Raw genomic sequence first — 17878 nt, forward strand, 5'->3', positions numbered from 1 at the left:
ACCGGCCCGCGAGCGCAGCCCCAGTTCCCGCCTGCACCTCTCCCTCCACACCTCCCCGCAAGCAGAGGGAGGAGGCTCCAGCCTCAGCCAGCCCAGAGAGGGGCTCCCACGGTGCCGTGACCGCTGAAGGGCTCCTCAAGCGCCGCCAGAGTGGACGCCGAGGCTGAGGAGGTGCTGAGAGTAAGGGCTGCTAGCACATTGTCACCTCTCATCATCATCCACTGTGCGACATCATCTTACATCATTTTCAGAGTCTGTGAAGTAAGCATTACCTGTAGTTAATAAATCACTCACACACACACATAGCTTGGAGTTAGTAAGTCAACTTCTCCCAGGTAACAACAATTAGCTAACCCTGGAAATGGAACAAAATTCTATCTGATTGCAAGGTTCATGCCCATAACCTCTAGTCTGTGCTCCCTCCCCAAAGAAAAGTAATTCCCTGCCTGTCCTCAAGAAGTTTACCATCTTGTAAAAAACAGAGGACAACCCACAGCCAGGAGGCACTAAAACAAACATGGTAGGCGAGGCGCAGTGGCTCACACCTGTAATCCCAGCACTTTGGGAAGCCAAGATGGGCAGATCACTAGAGGTCAGGAGTTCGAGACCAGCCTGGCCAACATGGTGAAACCCCCGTCTCTACTAAAAATATAAAAATTAGCCAGGCGTGGTGGCGGGTGCCTATAATCCTAGCTACCTGGGAGACTGAGGCACGAGAATCACTTGAACCTGGGAAGCAGAGATTGCAGTGAGCCGAGATCGCACCACTGCACTCCAGCCTGGGCAACAAAGCGAGACTCCATCTCAAAAAACAAAACAAAACAAAACAAACACTGGTAAATGACTAAAGCATGAAAGTGAGTGGTTCCAAGACGCAATGCTCTAGAACACAGCACAGAGTGAGAAACTCAGTGCCCTTTTCAAAATACTTTCAACTTAGAAATGCTTATTAATATCTCCCCTCCTACTCATATGCTAAGCACCCCTGAGATAGACAGGCTAACTCAGTCGGTCCACCCTGGGTGCTGACTAAAGGCTTCTTGAATGTATTTGTTTCAATTATCTACTGTTTTATATTAGACTACCCAAAACTTAGTGGCTTAGAACAACTAACCACCATTTCAGCTCTCTCACAACTCTGTGCATTCAGAATGTGAACAGGGAATGCAGTATCTTCTGTCTCAGCTCCCTGAGCTATCTGCTGGGGTGAACCATCTGGGGTCCCAGTTAGAATGGCTCAGACAGCTGGGTGCTGGCTCAAATTGCTTAGCTGGAATCACAGTATCATCACTTCTACCACACTCTTAAAGTGGTGCACAAGCCCTGCCTACCTTCAATAGGAGGGGACTCTCTAAGACATGAAGTGGGTTTCATTGGTGCTATCTAGCCAACAGCCGACTATAACTTATACACATGAATGAATGAACAAACTTCAATCACTGGCTCCATTCTTCTTTCCTCTGTCCTCCACAAAGAGGAGTTATTTGCACAGAGAGGAAATTAACTCATCGTTTCCCTTAACCATGGGAAAGAAACAAAGGTTAAGTGGCCAGGTGCTAAACATGAGGGGCATGGAGTTCTTAGAAAGTTCCTCCATCCACATATAAGTTTCTCAGGGACAAGAACACTGTCTGTTCCCCACTGACCCTCAACTCTCACCCATACTGCAGGCCCTAGACAAACCCGGAAGGAACTGTGATCCTCTGATGAGTCACTCAGCCTTGGCTTCTCCCTGGTGAAGAGAGACAACAAGAAACACATTTCCATAAAGGTGCTGAGATAAGCAAAAACATAAATAACAAATGCAGTATGGTCTAGAGATGGACTTGTTACACAATGGTGCTGTCCAGAGGGGTTCAGCAATAGCCAAGAATTAAAATGAGTCATTAGTAGGTGAGTGGCTCACACCGTCCCAACGCAGGAGAGCCAAGAAATAATAAGACAGGTCAATTCAATCCCACTGAAAGCTCAAGTTAATAAGAAATTTAAATGCTTTTCAGAGTAGAGGTGATACAGACAAGAGGACACATTCTTTTCTTCCTTTTCCCCATAAAGATGTATGGCTCCCTTAAAGGTTTTTTTTTGAGAAAGAGGTCAGATCCTAAATGTATCACTAGGCCCCAAATGGTAAATTCAAATCCTATTCAAACTATTGTCAGGGAAGGAGAGGAAATGACAGACCAGCAAGCACATTCCTGACGCAGCAAATTTAACAACCTCCCATAATCTCTTCCAGCTGAGCATGCGCTGCTCCACCCGGCCCTTCTATTCCTTTTTGTAATTATTCAGGTGTATTCATTTCTATCCTCCTCAACAGCTACCTAAGTCTGTTCTCTGGGAATCCTGGGAATACATTCAGACAAAAACTTGTGCAGCAATTAAAAAGGATCCTAGCTGGGTGTGGTAGCATGCACCTGTAGTCCTAGCTACTCAGGAGGCTGGGGCAGGAGATCTCTTGAGCCCAGGAGTTTGAGGTTGTAATGAGCTATGATCCTGTCACTGCACTCTAGGCTGGGTGACAGAGCAAGACCCTTTCTTTAAAAACAAAACAAAAGCGGGATCTTTTTCAGCTTTCTAAAAAATAGCCAGAGTTCTAAGAATTTAGGTCCCAGAACCTACAAATGTAAATTGGAATCTAGGACCCACCGTTCATCAGTTAGGTAACACTATTGAACTTCGCAACTGGGCAACTACTGAACTTCTCTGAGCCTCAGTTTCCTCATCTAGAATATGGAAATAATTATAGCACCCACTCCTAGAACGGTAAGGAGGATAAAAAAAATGATACCATGTATGTCGAGTTCTTCACCCGCAACACAGAACACAATAAGCTCTCAATAATTGCCAGCTATTATAACTTGTCTTTTTATACTGCACCTAACCCCAAATTAACAGTGCAACACTTCATTTTTTTTTAAGTCTCATAATTCCACCCCATTCAATCCTAACTAAATTTAAAATACACACCAAAAACTAAAAAAGAGATACAGGCACAGCTGCCAAATGGCAAGTAAAAAGCCGTAATTTTCCATCATTGGAATATATTTAGTGATAACTATAAATGAAAAACTAAGGGGGGAAAAAAAGCGAGCCCCCACTTAAAGTTACCCTTCCAGTCTGACAGTCTGAAAACCAAAAATGAAGTCAGACTTCCGCTCGCTTCACTCCTCTCCAGTCCCGTCTGTCAAAGTTGGGTGGAGAACTCCCACATTTCCTGTTCTGAGCCCGGAGCTCTCTGCCAGGTAAAGCAATAGACACTCCAGCTTGTGCTGGGACAGCTGGGACCATCGGAGGGCCGGGCACTCAGGAAGCTTCATATCATTCTTTCTAGGTTAGTTCTGATGATATCAGCACCCAGAACTGAGGGCCCCGGGCGGCCAAGGTAAAAGATTTAAGTCATCAAATGACTGGCATACTTGCATCTTAACAAGCAACCCTTGTGGTTGTCATACACGAATGACGTCATCTGTAACACACACCTTGTCAGGTATTCTATTCCCAATTTTCTCACAGCTGAAAAGGAACCAGACTGCTGATTTTCTCAATTTGCTTAGCAGAGGCAGAAATTTAATTGGTATCTATATGGTTCTCTAGATTCTCTTCTGCAGATTATGTTGCCTCCAGCACGCTACATTCCCCAGGGAATGGTTTTTGTTGTAGGGAATACTTAAAAATGCATCTATGTACACACCCTACCTCAATGGAAGTGGTCTGGCAGCACCTCCTCACATACACTGACCATCAGCACTGGGCAAGACCTTATGTAAGATCCAAACCACTAAAACCTCTACCAACTTATCCACAGACCAAAATTCAGATTTGCAAAGATTTATAAAACGATTGCAATGTCATGCTAGAAAGAAAAGAATATCAGCCTCACAGAACTCAATAAAAATAAGAAATTATATACATGATGAAATTTCATGGAGTTCGGTACCAAGTCATCCTACCCACCATCTAAAAGTCTCTTGTTCAACTATTTGCTTTTGTGTTTCCTGTCTTTTCCCTCCATACACACCTCCGACCCCTCAGACACCAGGAACCTAAGGCCCATAAGAGCAAGGGCTGTTTGCCAACTCTAGTCTCACAAGACTAGGCAAAATAGTAGTTGTGGGCCAGGCGTGGTGGCTCCTGCCTGTAATCCCAGCAGTTTGAGAGGCCAAGGTGGGTACATCACTTGAGGTCAGGAGTTCGAGACCAGCCTGATCAACATGGCGACACCCAAGCTACTCAGGAGGATGAGGCTGGGAAATTGCTTGAACCCAGGAGGCAGAGGTTGCAGTGAACCAAGATCACGCCATTGCACTCCAGCCTGGGTGACAGAGCAAGACTCTGTCTCGGAAAGAAAAAAAAAAATAGTAGTTGTGGTGGGTTCCATTATTTTTTTGACAAATATTCTCTCCCTCCTCCTCCCCCAACCTCCATGGGAAGACTATACTTCCCTGACTTGCTTTGGGTATGTGCTGAAATGACAGTGTGTCATGTCAGTCCCAGGACCAGGCTGCAGAATGAGACACATACAGCAGAGTTTCCCAGTCAACTTGCAGACCCATGAGTGTGAGAATACTTAATGCTGAATGCCACACAGTTTGGGGTAGTTTGTTAATGGCATTTTCCTGCCAAGAGATGAGTGATACAGCAAGCTCGCAAACTTGCTGAAGTAACAAATGAAAAGACTCAACTTGTTAGCACTTGCAAAAACCCATTAATTGTGACAATTGTGCAACAAATCAAGTATTAAGCCTAGCTTTTGCTCTAGAATATACTCCTTTAATAAAAACTACATATTTAGAGATTAAGATTTAAGAGACCAAGACTAACCTGTTAGGCCTTTCTTATTTGACTAGAGCCGAAAGATAATGATCACTTATCCCATTTGTAGATTATACTCTGAAACCATTTGAATGTGTGTTTTCTTTTGTTTTTTACCCTTTCCTTTCCTAAAATGCTGGTGAAAGCTTCAAGCCCATAAGATACCAATTTTTTACAGGGTACTGTTCCTTTCATATAATGCAAAAAGCCTTGAAGCTCATAAAAATGAGGCTATAAACTTTTAAGGCACATAGCTTGTAGGGTTAGTGTTGATGTATTTCCATTACTTGAAACATTTAATGGAAGTAGTTTTACAGTTCACTTACATATTGTGTTTACAGTTATTTCATTTCTTAACAGAGAATAGAATCACATCTAAATGGGGATAAAATCCCATTACATTTTATAAGTATCTTTTCATTCTGACCCTTTATCACTCAAGGTAAGGGCTATAAAAGAATCCCTTTTTTAAAAAAAAAAAATTTACTTTAAGTTCTAGGGTACATGTGCAGGATGTGCAGGTTTGTTAGGCAGGTAGTAACGTGTGCCATGGTTGTTTGCTGCACCTATCAACCTTCCCCTAGGTATTAAGCCCAGCATGCATTAGCTGTTTTTCCTGATGCTCTCCTCCCTACACCCCTGCACTCCCGTACTCCCCTGACAGGAACCAGTGTGTGTTGAAAAGAAGCCCTTTTCAATGAAATTACAATTTACGGGGATAAGGAGAGGACAGACAGAAATGAGAAAGAATCAATAAAATCTAAGAGCGATTTTATTTAAATCTAAGAGAATCAATAAAAACTCAAGAGCGAGGGGAAAAAAATGGGAAAAGCACCTAACAGAGTCTTCAGGCCTTATGGCAAATATATGGTGAAATACTCCGTGAATAAAACAAGTCTATTTTAACATATACTTCCAGCCCACCTTGGGAAGTTTATTGTTTTCTCCATCTCAAATCACTCTCCACACATGGTATTAATGTTGGTTTATTCCTTTCTTTATTATCTGGTTGCTAAGTTCCCTTTTAAGCCACAATAGGATACACCAATGCTCCAAAATCATTTTGCCATCAAGAACTAATTGCAGAGAAATGCAAATCAAAACCACAATGAGATACCATCTCACACCAGTTAGAATGGCAATCATTAAAAAGTCAGGAAACAACAGGTGCTGGAGAGGATGTGGAGAAATAGGAACACTTTTACACTGTTGGTGGGATTGTAAACTAGTTCAACCATTATGGAAAACAGTATGGCGATTCCTCAAGGATCTAGAACTAGATGTACCATATGACCCAGCCATCCCATTACTGGGTATATACCCAAAGGATTATAAATTATGCTGCTATAAAGACACATGCACACGTATGTTTATTGCGGCACTATTCACAATAACAAAGACTTGGAATCAACCCAAATGTCCATCAGTGACAGATTAGATTAAGAAAATGTGGCACATATACACCATGGAATACTATGCAGCCATAAAAAAGGATGAGTTTGAGTCCTTTGTAGGGACTTGGATGCAGCTGGAATCCATCATTCTTAGCAAACTATCACAAGAACAGAAAACCAAACACCGCATGTTCTCACTCATAGGTGGGAACTGAACAATGAGATCACTCGGACTCAGGAAGGGGAACATTACACACCGGGGCCTATTATGGGGAGGGGGGAGGGGGGAGGGATTGCATTGGGAGTTATACCTGATGTAAATGACGAGTTGATGGGTGCAGCACAGCAACATGGCACAAGTATACATATGTAACAAACCTGCACGTTATGCACATGTACCCTACAACTTAAAGTATAATAATAATAAATAAATTAAAAAAAAGAAAAAAAAAGCCTGACAAGGATAATAAACACCCCTAATTACCAAGAAAAAAAAAAAAAAAAGAACTAATTGCATCATGTTTTGCAAATACAGCCCAGTTTGAGAAGTCTGTGTTCCCCAACTGTGCTTACGAACTAATAAGTAACCTATCTGCCCCCGAGATAGCCAGTGTAACCTTACTCCACCTAAGAGTAAAGAAACTTGACATTTTAGTTAAACTAGGTAACCATATCTTGAGAAAATGTACTCTTGTTAATCAGGTCTTGGTCCCTTTTGTTTGTTTGTTTGTTTTTGAATGGAGTCTCACTCTGTCACCCTGGCTGGATTGCAGTGGCACGATCTCGGCTCACTGCAAGCTCCGCCTCCTGGGTCCACGCCATTCTCCTGCCTCAGCCTCTCAAGTAGCTGGGACTACAGGCGCCCGCCACCTCGCCCGGCCTTTTTTTTTTTTTTTTTTTTTTTGTATTTTTAGTAGAGACGGGGTTTCACTGTGTTACTCAGGATGGTCTCGATCTCCTGACCTCATGATCCACCTGCCTCGGCCTCCCAAAGTGCTGGGATTACAGGCCTGAGCCACTGCAACCGGCCCTTGTTCCCTTTTAATGATAAAATAGCTTGAAATTCCTTCCCCAGATGCCTTTTAAGGCCTCCAAATGGGCTCAAGAAACCAGGCTGGGTTTCTTGTTTTAATCCCTATTTCTCCATCTCTATCTTCCTACCCCAATTAAATTTTCTTATTGAAATAAATGCAGGGGTTTTTTAAAAAATTTTTAAAAACCTAATATGACTAAGGCAAAAATAATCCCAACACACAGACTGTGATGCTTCCACCTTGATTACTTACCAAGAGTAAATAATGGCACAGGATGGGCCTTGTGGGGAAATAAAAGCTAAAACCGTCCAAAGGCACCAGACATGATGAAAGGTATTCCACACTGGAGCATTTCAATCCGGAAGCAGGTGGGCCGAGAGCTCTGCTCAGCCCCCATGGTGGGGCAGGATTCAGCACAAGGGGCTTGGCCCAACATGGGCGCTTAATGGGTGTTTATTTCCGTCCATGACAGGGCAACATCCTGCATCATGGGCTAAACCTTTCATATCAGGCTTTTACAGAAAGGCAGCAATTATTATCCTCTCAGCCCACCAATTTTAATGAAAACCCATGGCAGGCCAGGCCCTGTCTAAAGTGCTTCACAGCCATTATTTCATTTAGTCATCCCAATGGACCAGTGAACAATTAGGAAATTGAGGCTCCAAGAGTTGCAGTCGGCATGTATTAGATATTATGAAGATGTCTTGTTCTGGTGCTGGAGATGGATAGCAAAATGGAAAAGATGAAATTATTCTCTTCAAGGGACCTGCTATCAAATAGGGGAGACAGAAAAGTCTTTAGAAAATAACAGAATATAGTTAGAAGAAACAAATTCAGGGTGCCCAGAGAAGGCTCCTAAGTATTTGGGGTGGAGGATCTCAAGGCCATGGTATTTGAGCTCAGTCTTGAAAAATAAGTAGAAATTGGTTTGATTAGGATGGAACAGGTGAAGGGGGATGAAGACCTTCCAGGAGTAAAGAACTCACCTCCATGAGGTTTTTGAAAAGAAAATTTTGAAATAAACTTTGAATATTCAAAAAAGATATATAATATCTAAAAATTATTATGATTATGCTAGATCCAAACCACTAAAACCTCCACCAACTTATCCACAGACTAAAGTTCAGATTTGCCAAGATTTATAAAACGATTGCAATGTCATGCTAGAAAGAAAAGAATATCAGCCTCACAGGACTCAATAAAAATCTAAAACGTAAACACCTGACAGACAAGATCCCTCTGAATCCTCACAACAACTGGAGGAGGCAGGTCCTATAATTATCCCTGTTTTATGCAGGGGGAAACTGAGGCTCAGAGAGGTTACATAACATGGCTTAAAATCACATGACAATTAAACAGACCCCAAGCCTATATAATGCAGACACTTACACGTCCGTGGCCTTAACAGTTGCTCCTACCTGCCCTTCCAATTTTGCTTCCTGTCCAGTTCATAACAATGTGTCTACCTAACAAAAAACAAGTAGTCTGAAGAACAATGGAAAATTCTGGACATCTGTGCCAATTTTAATTAAATAATTGCTTGTCCACAGGCCAAGCTGTTAAAGCCTTTAGAAAAACACGGAAGCTGAAAGCTCTCACATATATAAAACAAAAGCGACCCTATATGATCACTGGCAAGGTCCAAACCTTCCCCTTGCCTCAGTACTTGTTCCCAAAGCAAGCTCAGCTTTGATCAACCACTTCCTGCCTCGAGTCTTATAAGCCCCAGTGTGCTCAGACCTTCTGAAGGCACTTGACAGGCTTCCTGCCTCAATTTCTAGATTGAGTCTCACAAACAAAAACAAATGCCCAGCACAAAAACCTCTCGCCAATAAAAGGGCTTGCATTAGTTCTCCTCAGATAAAGGAGTAACTTCAATATTTAGCTTAGAAATAAGGCATTTTAAATTCACATTTTCAGAAACACTGGGCAAATTTGCAGAAAAGAAAAAAAATACGTCTGGATGGGGAGGGGAGATCTCACTACATTAAATGTTTCTATAATAAATAATTCCCTGAGGTACCAATTTTAATCACTTGACATTTTGTTTCCTTTTAATGAAAATATACAGAAGACAATACTACCATCTCCAATTTCATTTGTAAGGATCTAGCTCTCAGGTAGGAATTAGGGACATCTGGTGGGGCGGAGGGTGGTGGTGAAGATCTCTGTCTTTTCTGAAATGACTCAATGCTGCTTAAAACTCACCTGTCCCACATAGACTATTTCTCTTTTCTTTTTTTGTTTTTTGGAGACAGACTCTCACTCTGTTCCCAGGCCGGAGTGCAGTGGCATGATCTCGGCTCACTGCAGCCTCCACCTCCCGGGTGGAGCAATTCTCCTGCCTCAGCCTCCTGAGTAGCTGGCATCACAGGCGCCTGCCACTGCACCTGGCTAATTTTTTGTATTTTTGGTAGAGACAGGGTTTCTCCATGTTGGTCAGGCTGGTCTCGAGCTCCGGACCTCAGGTGATCTGCCCACCTCAGCCTCCCAAAGTGCTGGGATTATAGGCATGAGCCACTGTGCCTGGCCTATTTTTCAAAAATAGTGCTTCTGATTCACTGTACTTCAAAGATGGCCTTACTGGTATTTTCAGGTACAGCAAGCATAGGAAGGGCCATTTGTCCAGACAGGTAAATTACACCTAATGATTGACACTAACCGGAGAATTATTAATAGTACAGAGCTGGAATTAACAACAACCACTACAATACACACACACATACACAGCCCCAGGCAGTATTAGGTCTATATTCATATATTTAGGCAAAACTTCCCTTTGAACTGCTTTGATCCATCTGCCCTGAACGTATGAAAGAAGAGATAACTTACCTATAAAACTGTGAAGATGAACAAGGCAGTTGGTGCAAAACTACAAAGCCCTTTCCCCTTGAAGAGCAGAGTCACAGGGGCAGCCATAAACCCTAACACAAACTCCTCCCTCCTTCCCTCTCCTTCTCACCAGCCATTCGCCACCACCTTCCCATGTGGAGACAAGGACACACCATAGCAACTGCAATTCAGCCACAGAGTAACGGAGAGTGAAGATTTGGCTTGTTGATTCAAGGTTAAAGAGGAGAGGCAGGCCATGCACGGTGGCTTATGCCTGTAATCCCAACACTTTGGGAAGCAGAGGTGGGTGGATCATGAGGTCAGGAGTTCGAGACCAGCCTGGCCCAACATGGTGAAACCTCGTCTCACTCTGTTGCCTAGACTGGAATGCAATGGTGCGATCTCGGCTCACTGCAACCTCCACCTCCCAGGTTCAAGTGATTCTCTGGCCTCAGCCTCCTGAGTCACTGGGGTTACAGGCACATGCCACCACGCCCAGCTAACTTTTATATTTTCAGTAGAGACGGGGTTTCACCATGTTGGCCAGGCTGCTGTCGAACTCCTGACCTCAAGTGATCCACTCACCTCAGCCTCCCAAAGTGCTGGGATTACAGGTGTGAGCCACTGCACCTGGCCAGCTTCACCTGTTTTTAAGGGTAACTTGGTAACTGTGTAGAGCAAATTCTCAGTTTTGTTTGTTTGGTTTATGGTTAGTAAAGTAGTGAGAGGAGAAAAAGAACAAAGAAATCTGTAACCAGTTGTGATCAACCAGTTATAAACATCACTGCACTCAGACAAGCTGTTTATTTGTTTATAATAGTAGTAACGCGGGGCGGGGGGGACATCACAAAAATCTACTCCCACCCCCTTTGTAAACTAACAATGCTACTTCCTTTATACCTGTGAGATTATGGAAGAAGCTGACGCTCCTGTTCGCCAAAACAGATGTGGGGAAAACAATCCTGCTCAGATTTCATTAGAAGGTAAGGACTTTCCTCATTCCCTCTCTCTGGTTCCTAATGCTCCAAAATAAGCCACCTCAACTTTGTGGCCTAAAACAACCCTTTCATTATGCTCACGGTTCTGTGGTTCAGGAAGTCAGATAGAAACGGGAACAGTCTGACTCCACAGTGTCTGGGGCTTCAGTTGGGGGTGACTTGATGGCTAAAGGCTGGAGTATCTGGAGGCATCTTCACTAACATGTCTAGAGGTTGACACTGGCTGTCGGCCGAAACACCTACACGTGGCCTCTCTGCGTGGTCTCTCTGTGTGGGCTTAGTTTGGGCTTCCTCACAGCATAGTGGCTGGGATCCAGGAACAAGCATCCCAAGATAGCAAGGCAGAAGCACATGGCATTTTTACGGTCTTGCCTCAAGAGTCACATGGTGTGACTTTGTCATACTCTGTCGGTCCAGATAATCACAAAAGTCTGTCCAGGTTTAAAAGGATGGTATATAGACATCACCTTCCCCACCCCCATGGAAGGACAGTCAAGTTCACATTGTATCTGGCATGGGAGGTATTTTTGCCACCATCTTTGGGAAAAAAATGCAATCTGCCATTGCAGACAAACCACTGACAGATGAAATCCCGTGAATAAGATAAGTCCAAAAATTCTGAGTCTCAGGCATCTTTGCCTATTGCAGATTTAAAGCAAACACTTTGACAGGCACAAGATCACAGGAGAGAGCTAGAAGAATGGGATTCTAGCCACAGAAGCCCACCAAGGTGCCTTTGAAGCCATGATTACAAACACTACTCCTGGCAACAATTAGAAGGGTCCTCAACATATATTTTTGTATATAGCTTTGCTGTTTTATTGCAGCTTGGTTCCTTCTGTATCCCACTGACATCTGATTTAAATGTACAAGAGTATTAAAACATCTGCTGAATTATAACTCCAAAGTTCAGATGAAATCAAGACAAAATCTATGAAACTATGAATTTGCCATGTTAAATCGCTTTTTTATTTTTAATGGAACACAGAAGGCAGCTGTTTTTAAAGCAGTCCCATATGCAAAGCTGTGGGTTAGGTTTAACTCAGAGCCAATGTGACCTATAGATCTTTGAATGTGTTGCAACAAGGGAGACCACAGCCTTAAATAATGCTGCATCTCCCAGCAGGTTGCTTTTGGGGCAAGCAGGAGACGGAGAGGCAGAGAAGATCATCTGCAATGAGTGGCCCATACCTTGATTTTCTTTTGTCCCAACCTAAAAATGATACTCCAGGCTCTTCTTCTGTTTTAAGGACAGAATAGGCCCACCTTTCAGACTTCTGGTTACATCACTAAGCAGGAACGCCTTCCCCATCAGGATAATATCCTCATTTTATAAGTAACAGCCTCATCCTCAGCTGTTCAAAAATCAATATTCACAGCCTCTTCGCCTCTCCTCATCCACTAAGAAAATCTTTAGCACTTCCCACTCAGCACTAACCCCATTCCTAAATCTCCCACGCCTTCCCCTTGTGTCTTACTATACATATTGAGGCCATCGGTGTGTGTGAGTGGAAGGGGGGAAATCAAAGGGAGAGAAGAAAATAGCTGAAGGACAAAGACAAGGAGAGAAGATGACACAAAGAGGAATGGCAGCGTCATGCCAGGGAGAGATCTGGTAGAGGACAAGAAACATACCACAAAGAGATCTTCCACGCATCTCCCATGGATCTACCAGGAATTTAGAATTGGAATGATGACAAATAAGCAGAGAGGGAAAGGGCACTTAGGAAGGGCTGCAAAAGGGAATCACCTGACTTCCCATAAGATTGCAGTCATTTCTAGGGTTGGTTCCTGGACTGGATTTCTTTGAATGACACACTGGGCCAAGAGTCAGTCACTTTGAATCTCTGGATTTACTTGGGTTATGTTGAGCTGATAAAAAATGACATTTAGAGAAATCAGTAATTTGTTAAGTGACAACTCAATTCTTCCCATCACTGAAATTTGTGACTACCACTACCAGACACAGCCAGGTAAACAGAAATCTATCACATTCATTTAGCCCTTATCGTCTATTTCTCATGAGGATTTAGCTGTTCACCAGGCAGGAACCAGCAACCAGGATGGAAGTATTTGTGTGGCTGGCTGCTATATGAATAATGTCAGCAAATGAGAATTAACTCATGAGAGGCTGAAAAACTATTACTGCCAGTGATGGATAAGACACAAAATGAAATCCCACCTTCTAAAGACAGAAAGTTGCCCAGGATTTTATTTGGAATGTTAAAGTCTTAAAAGCTTCTCATAAAGTCAAACAAGTAGTTTTTCACTTGTGACACATATATACACACATATAGGTATATATGTATATGTGTTTATGTGTAGCTATATATATGTGCGTATGTGTATGTATATGTGTCTATACATATACATATGAGTAAGACAAACTAGAATGATTTATTTTCAGCATATGTCAAACCCTAGGCAATGCTGAAGTAAAGCTTTTTCATTTGTTTAGACTCTGACCATCCTATGGTAGCAGAACTTCAAGGAGGTTTCTAATGATGTCACATTTACTGTTGTTTAAAGAAAGTATGACATAAAAACATCTGAACACACAGACACATACATAAAACGGGAGAATGGGATTATGAGTTTTAAAATTTTGTTTCACTTTGTTCTTGGTTTAGCAGTCCTCTCTTTGAAGAACATAGTTTTGTTTTGTTTATTAGAGGTGGAGTCTCACGCTGTCACCCGGGCTTGAATGTAGTACCTCAATTATAGCTCACTGCAACCTCAAATTTCTAGGCTCAAGTGATCTTCCAACCTCAGCCCCCCAGTAGCTAGAACTACAGGTGCATGCCACCATACACAGCTATGTATGTATGTATGTATGTATGTATGTGTATGTATGTATGTATATGTATGTATGTATGTATGTATGTAGAAACAGAGTCCCACTTCGTTGCCTAGACTGTTCTCAAACTCCTGGCTTCAAGCAATTCTCCCACCTCAACCTCCCAAAGTGCTGAGATTACAGGCGTGAGCCACCACGCCTGGCCTGAACATCATGTATGTCACGTAAAGTCTATTAAGCTAGACTACACTCAGGGTGCAGTGCAGATGCTGGGTCCCATGGCGCTCAAGAAGGAAGGAATCCCTGGCCCTGCCTTGGGAGAACTTTATCAGTTCTATCTCATTGTCTCTTTTAAGCCCCACATCACCACAGCAATCCTATCTTCCCAATGATACACTGTCTCTTTTCCTATATCATTAACAGGTAAGAATCAAGTTGCAAACAGAAGAATTAGGAAGCCAAAAAGCAGGAAAGCTGAGCAACACACTCAAAATCTAATCGGTGCCTGAGAAATCAGGAATTGACTCTAAACCCTTGGACACAGCATGTCACCAACACAGTCCAACTCTAGTGAGGAGGAGGAGGAGGAGAGTGAGGAAGAGGAAACTCAAGAGCATAAATGTGCAGGATAAGGGAAATGGTGCAAGGCTGAGGAGAAATTCCTTAACTGCATCCTAAGCAGCTGTTGTCAGTAGGTCTGCTGCTGGTGCTTCAGAGGAAACATTTCAGGACCATTTATCAAGGGAACTGGTAGTAGTAATATGGATGGGCTTGACTCAAACAAGAAAATATACTGCAGACAAAAAGGAACATAGCTCGTAAGTGAGATGAGCCCTAGTATAGTAATAACCATTTCAGTGTATTTGCTATACTTTCCTTAGGGCAGAAGAGAAGGAAAGATACTAAATTGGAGGAGGGGAGAATGTGTGCCCCACACACTAGTCCTCTGGATCCTCTGGAGTTTATCTGGCTCCACAGATTTTTTCTTTTTTCTTTTTTTTGGACACAGAGTCTCACTCTGTCACCCTGGCTGGAGTGCAGTGTCCTGATCTCGGCTCACTGCAATCTCCGCCTCCCAGGTTCAAGCGATTCTCCTGCTTCAGCCTCCCAAGTAGCTGAGACTACAGGCATGTGCCACCATGCCCAGCTAATCTGTGTATTTTTAATAGAGAAGGGGTTCCACCATGTTGGCCAGGCTGGTCTTGAAACCCTGACTCTAGGTGATCAGCCTGCCTCAGCCTCCCAAAGTGCTGGGATTATAGGTGTGAGCCACCGTGCCCAGCCTGGCTCCATAGATTCTTACTATTTAGTATAGTTCGCAGGATCAGCATCGGCATCACGTGGGAGTTTGTTAGAGATGCCCAACTTGGGCCTACTGAATCAGGACCTGCATCCCCAGATAATTCACAAGCACAGTCAACCTGTGGATCTACAATGCTGGGCCCTACACCATCTGGTGAACCCAGAGATTTCAATCTTTTCCTCATCTCCTCCTCCATTTAGTCTCTAAAACGTGAGCACCCACCACATGTAGGCACTATACCCGGCAGGCACAGTGATGCCCTGGACCCTCATGCAGCTCAGAGCTGGGCATTCTGGGGAACAGACACAACCCATACAACCACAAATATACACAAAGATACAACTGAGTGGCGAGCGCTGCAAAAGAGAAACACGTGGTCTTATGAGAGCATAAAACAAGATGAGACTCTGTCAGGCCAGGCTCCCTGGAGAAAATGATGTTAGAATTGAGATCTGCAGGATGACTAGACATTAAGTAGGATGACTATGGAGGGTAGGGAACAGTGTCTAAGCAAAGAGGAAAGGCATATGCGAAGACCCCATGGCATACCACATTACAGGAACTACAAGAGAACACCACATGTACAATGAAGCTGCCCAGGGAGGCAGGGGCCAGACTATGCAAGCTCTTGTATCTCTGAATACTTTGATCCTAAGAACAGAGGGAATCCCTGAGAGGCTTTAAGCAGGGTATGCCAGGTTAGAGAAAAGCAGGTGTAGGCAGATCCCAGGAATTTTACTGAGGAAGCAGGACTCAGACCCCAGCTAGCCCTATTTGTATAAAAGCTTATCTTCCCTTCCCTTCTAACCCAGGGCCGTATCAGGGGTAAGATGGCCTGCCTGCCACCAACCCCACATGACAAACTGAGCCCCTTTCCTATCAAAGAAATAGGCAAGAAGTGCCCCAATGCTAAAGCAAAAGAAAAACACACACACAGATGAATACGCCTGGTGGTTGCCCCAGGACATTGGAGGGAGTCATGTATAGTACTTCAGACTCTTACAAGTAAGGAGTATCTGCCAGACACGGTGGCTCACACCTGTAATCCCAGCTCTTTGGGAGGCCGAGGCAGGCGGATCACCTGAGGTCGAGAGTTCAAGACAAGCCTGGCCAATATGGAGAAACCCCGTCTCTACTAAAAATACAAAAATTGGCCGGGCATGGTGGCAGGCGCTTGTAATCCCAGCTACTCGGGAGGCTGAGGCAGGGGAATCACTTTAACCCCAGAGACAGAGGTTGCAGTAAGCCAAGATCGCACCACTGCACTCCAGCCTGGGTGACAAGAGCAAAACTCTACCTCAAAATAAAAAAAGTAAGGAATATCTGAATTCGAGACCTGGTTCTACCACTGACTACCTGGACAAGGTAAACTTTCCAAGTCTCCACCTATTAAGAATGCCCAACAATGCCTACATAATAATGGTACTGAGAGAATTAAACAGTAGTGTCTACAAAGCCCTAAGTATGAAACTCAACACATAGCAGGTGTTCAATAAAAAATGTATATCTTTACACAGCACTGTGGTTCTCAACCTGCCCTCATGAGCACATATACTCTTTAAGCTAAAAGAATCATTGTTGGCCGGGTGCAGTGGCTCACATCCATAATCCTAGCACTTTGGGAGGCCAAGGTAGGTGAGGTAGGCGGATTGCTTGAGGTCAGGAGTTCCAGACCAACATGGTTAACATGGTAAAACACTGTCTCTACTAAAAATACAAAAATTAGACAGGTATGCTGGTATGCCTATAATCCCAGGTACTCAGCAGGCTGAGATAGGAGAATCACTTGAACCCGGGAGGGGGAAATTGCAGTGAGCTGAGATTGTCCCAGTGTACTCCAGCCTGGGTGACAAAGCAGTAGTCCATCTCAAAAAAAAAAAAAAAAAAAAAAAGAATCATTGTTTATTTTAAAAAATAATAAGAATTGACATATAGAAAATGCTTAGCCACAATTTTAAGCAATGCTAAGCATCACATGTATTAGTAAGTCATTACAATAACGCTATGAAATGGGTGCTGCTATTAACTCCATTTTACAACAAAAAGTATACAGAAAGTAAGGAGCCTGCTCAGGTACTGAGTGTGAGTCTACGTTCCGTGGTAGAACTCACCTTGGCCACTCCTCAGGGCTCCCAATATGCATATCCCTAGGAAACAACTTGGGCAATTCACAAAGTGCTTTCCCCCTCATTCTAGGTCTCCTGGAACCACAAAACTCTTAGCATGATATTCACTGATGCCCAACAAGCCTGTTTCACTCAAGTAAAAGGCTGAAGGAAAGAAGCTGCCTCCGGAAAGAATCTGATCCTCTGACCTGGGTGTAGGCCGGCAGATGATAAGAGGCCGAAAACAAGTACCCTTCTACGTGTTCCTCACTTACACCATTATAATGAAAAGAAGCTTTCTCTGGCTAGGTGGGACTCTGATGTCATTAGTAGGACAGCTCTCTGAAAATCCCAAACACCTAAATTTTGATAAAATCTAACTTTCTTTTCAGAATTTGCAGTTTGTGGTATTTGGAGAAGTCCCATAACCCCTACATGAACTGAACTGTGTTTATTTTCAAATTGTCTACACACCACTCACTACCAACTTGGTGTTTACAAAGCACCTTTGCCCTCAGGATTTCCAGGCAGTGATAAAAGCATAGAGCAAATATGTTATAGCTGGTCTCATCCTAGTGCCGTAGGGGGTACACAGAATGCCAG

The 17878-nt window shown here is 43.4% G+C and overlaps 1 protein-coding gene and 1 long non-coding RNA gene across 25 annotated transcripts in view; both read right to left on the reverse strand.

Annotated features, from left to right (window-relative positions):
• LOC105483536 (membrane associated guanylate kinase, WW and PDZ domain containing 1) overlaps nt 1–17878 on the reverse strand; it is a 677852-nt gene that overhangs the window by 633208 nt on the left and 26766 nt on the right. The gene's annotated exons all lie outside the window — the stretch shown is intronic.
• LOC139361996 (uncharacterized) overlaps nt 1–17878 on the reverse strand; it is a 61488-nt gene that overhangs the window by 17404 nt on the left and 26206 nt on the right. Inside the window, exon 1 of the long non-coding RNA XR_011620180.1 lies at nt 1–17878. This exon is cut by the window's right edge and continues 26206 nt beyond it. This is a non-coding gene — a long non-coding RNA (uncharacterized lncRNA).

This window comes from Macaca nemestrina, chromosome 2, assembly GCF_043159975.1.
Source record: "Macaca nemestrina isolate mMacNem1 chromosome 2, mMacNem.hap1, whole genome shotgun sequence".
Taxonomy (NCBI): domain Eukaryota; kingdom Metazoa; phylum Chordata; class Mammalia; order Primates; family Cercopithecidae; genus Macaca; species Macaca nemestrina.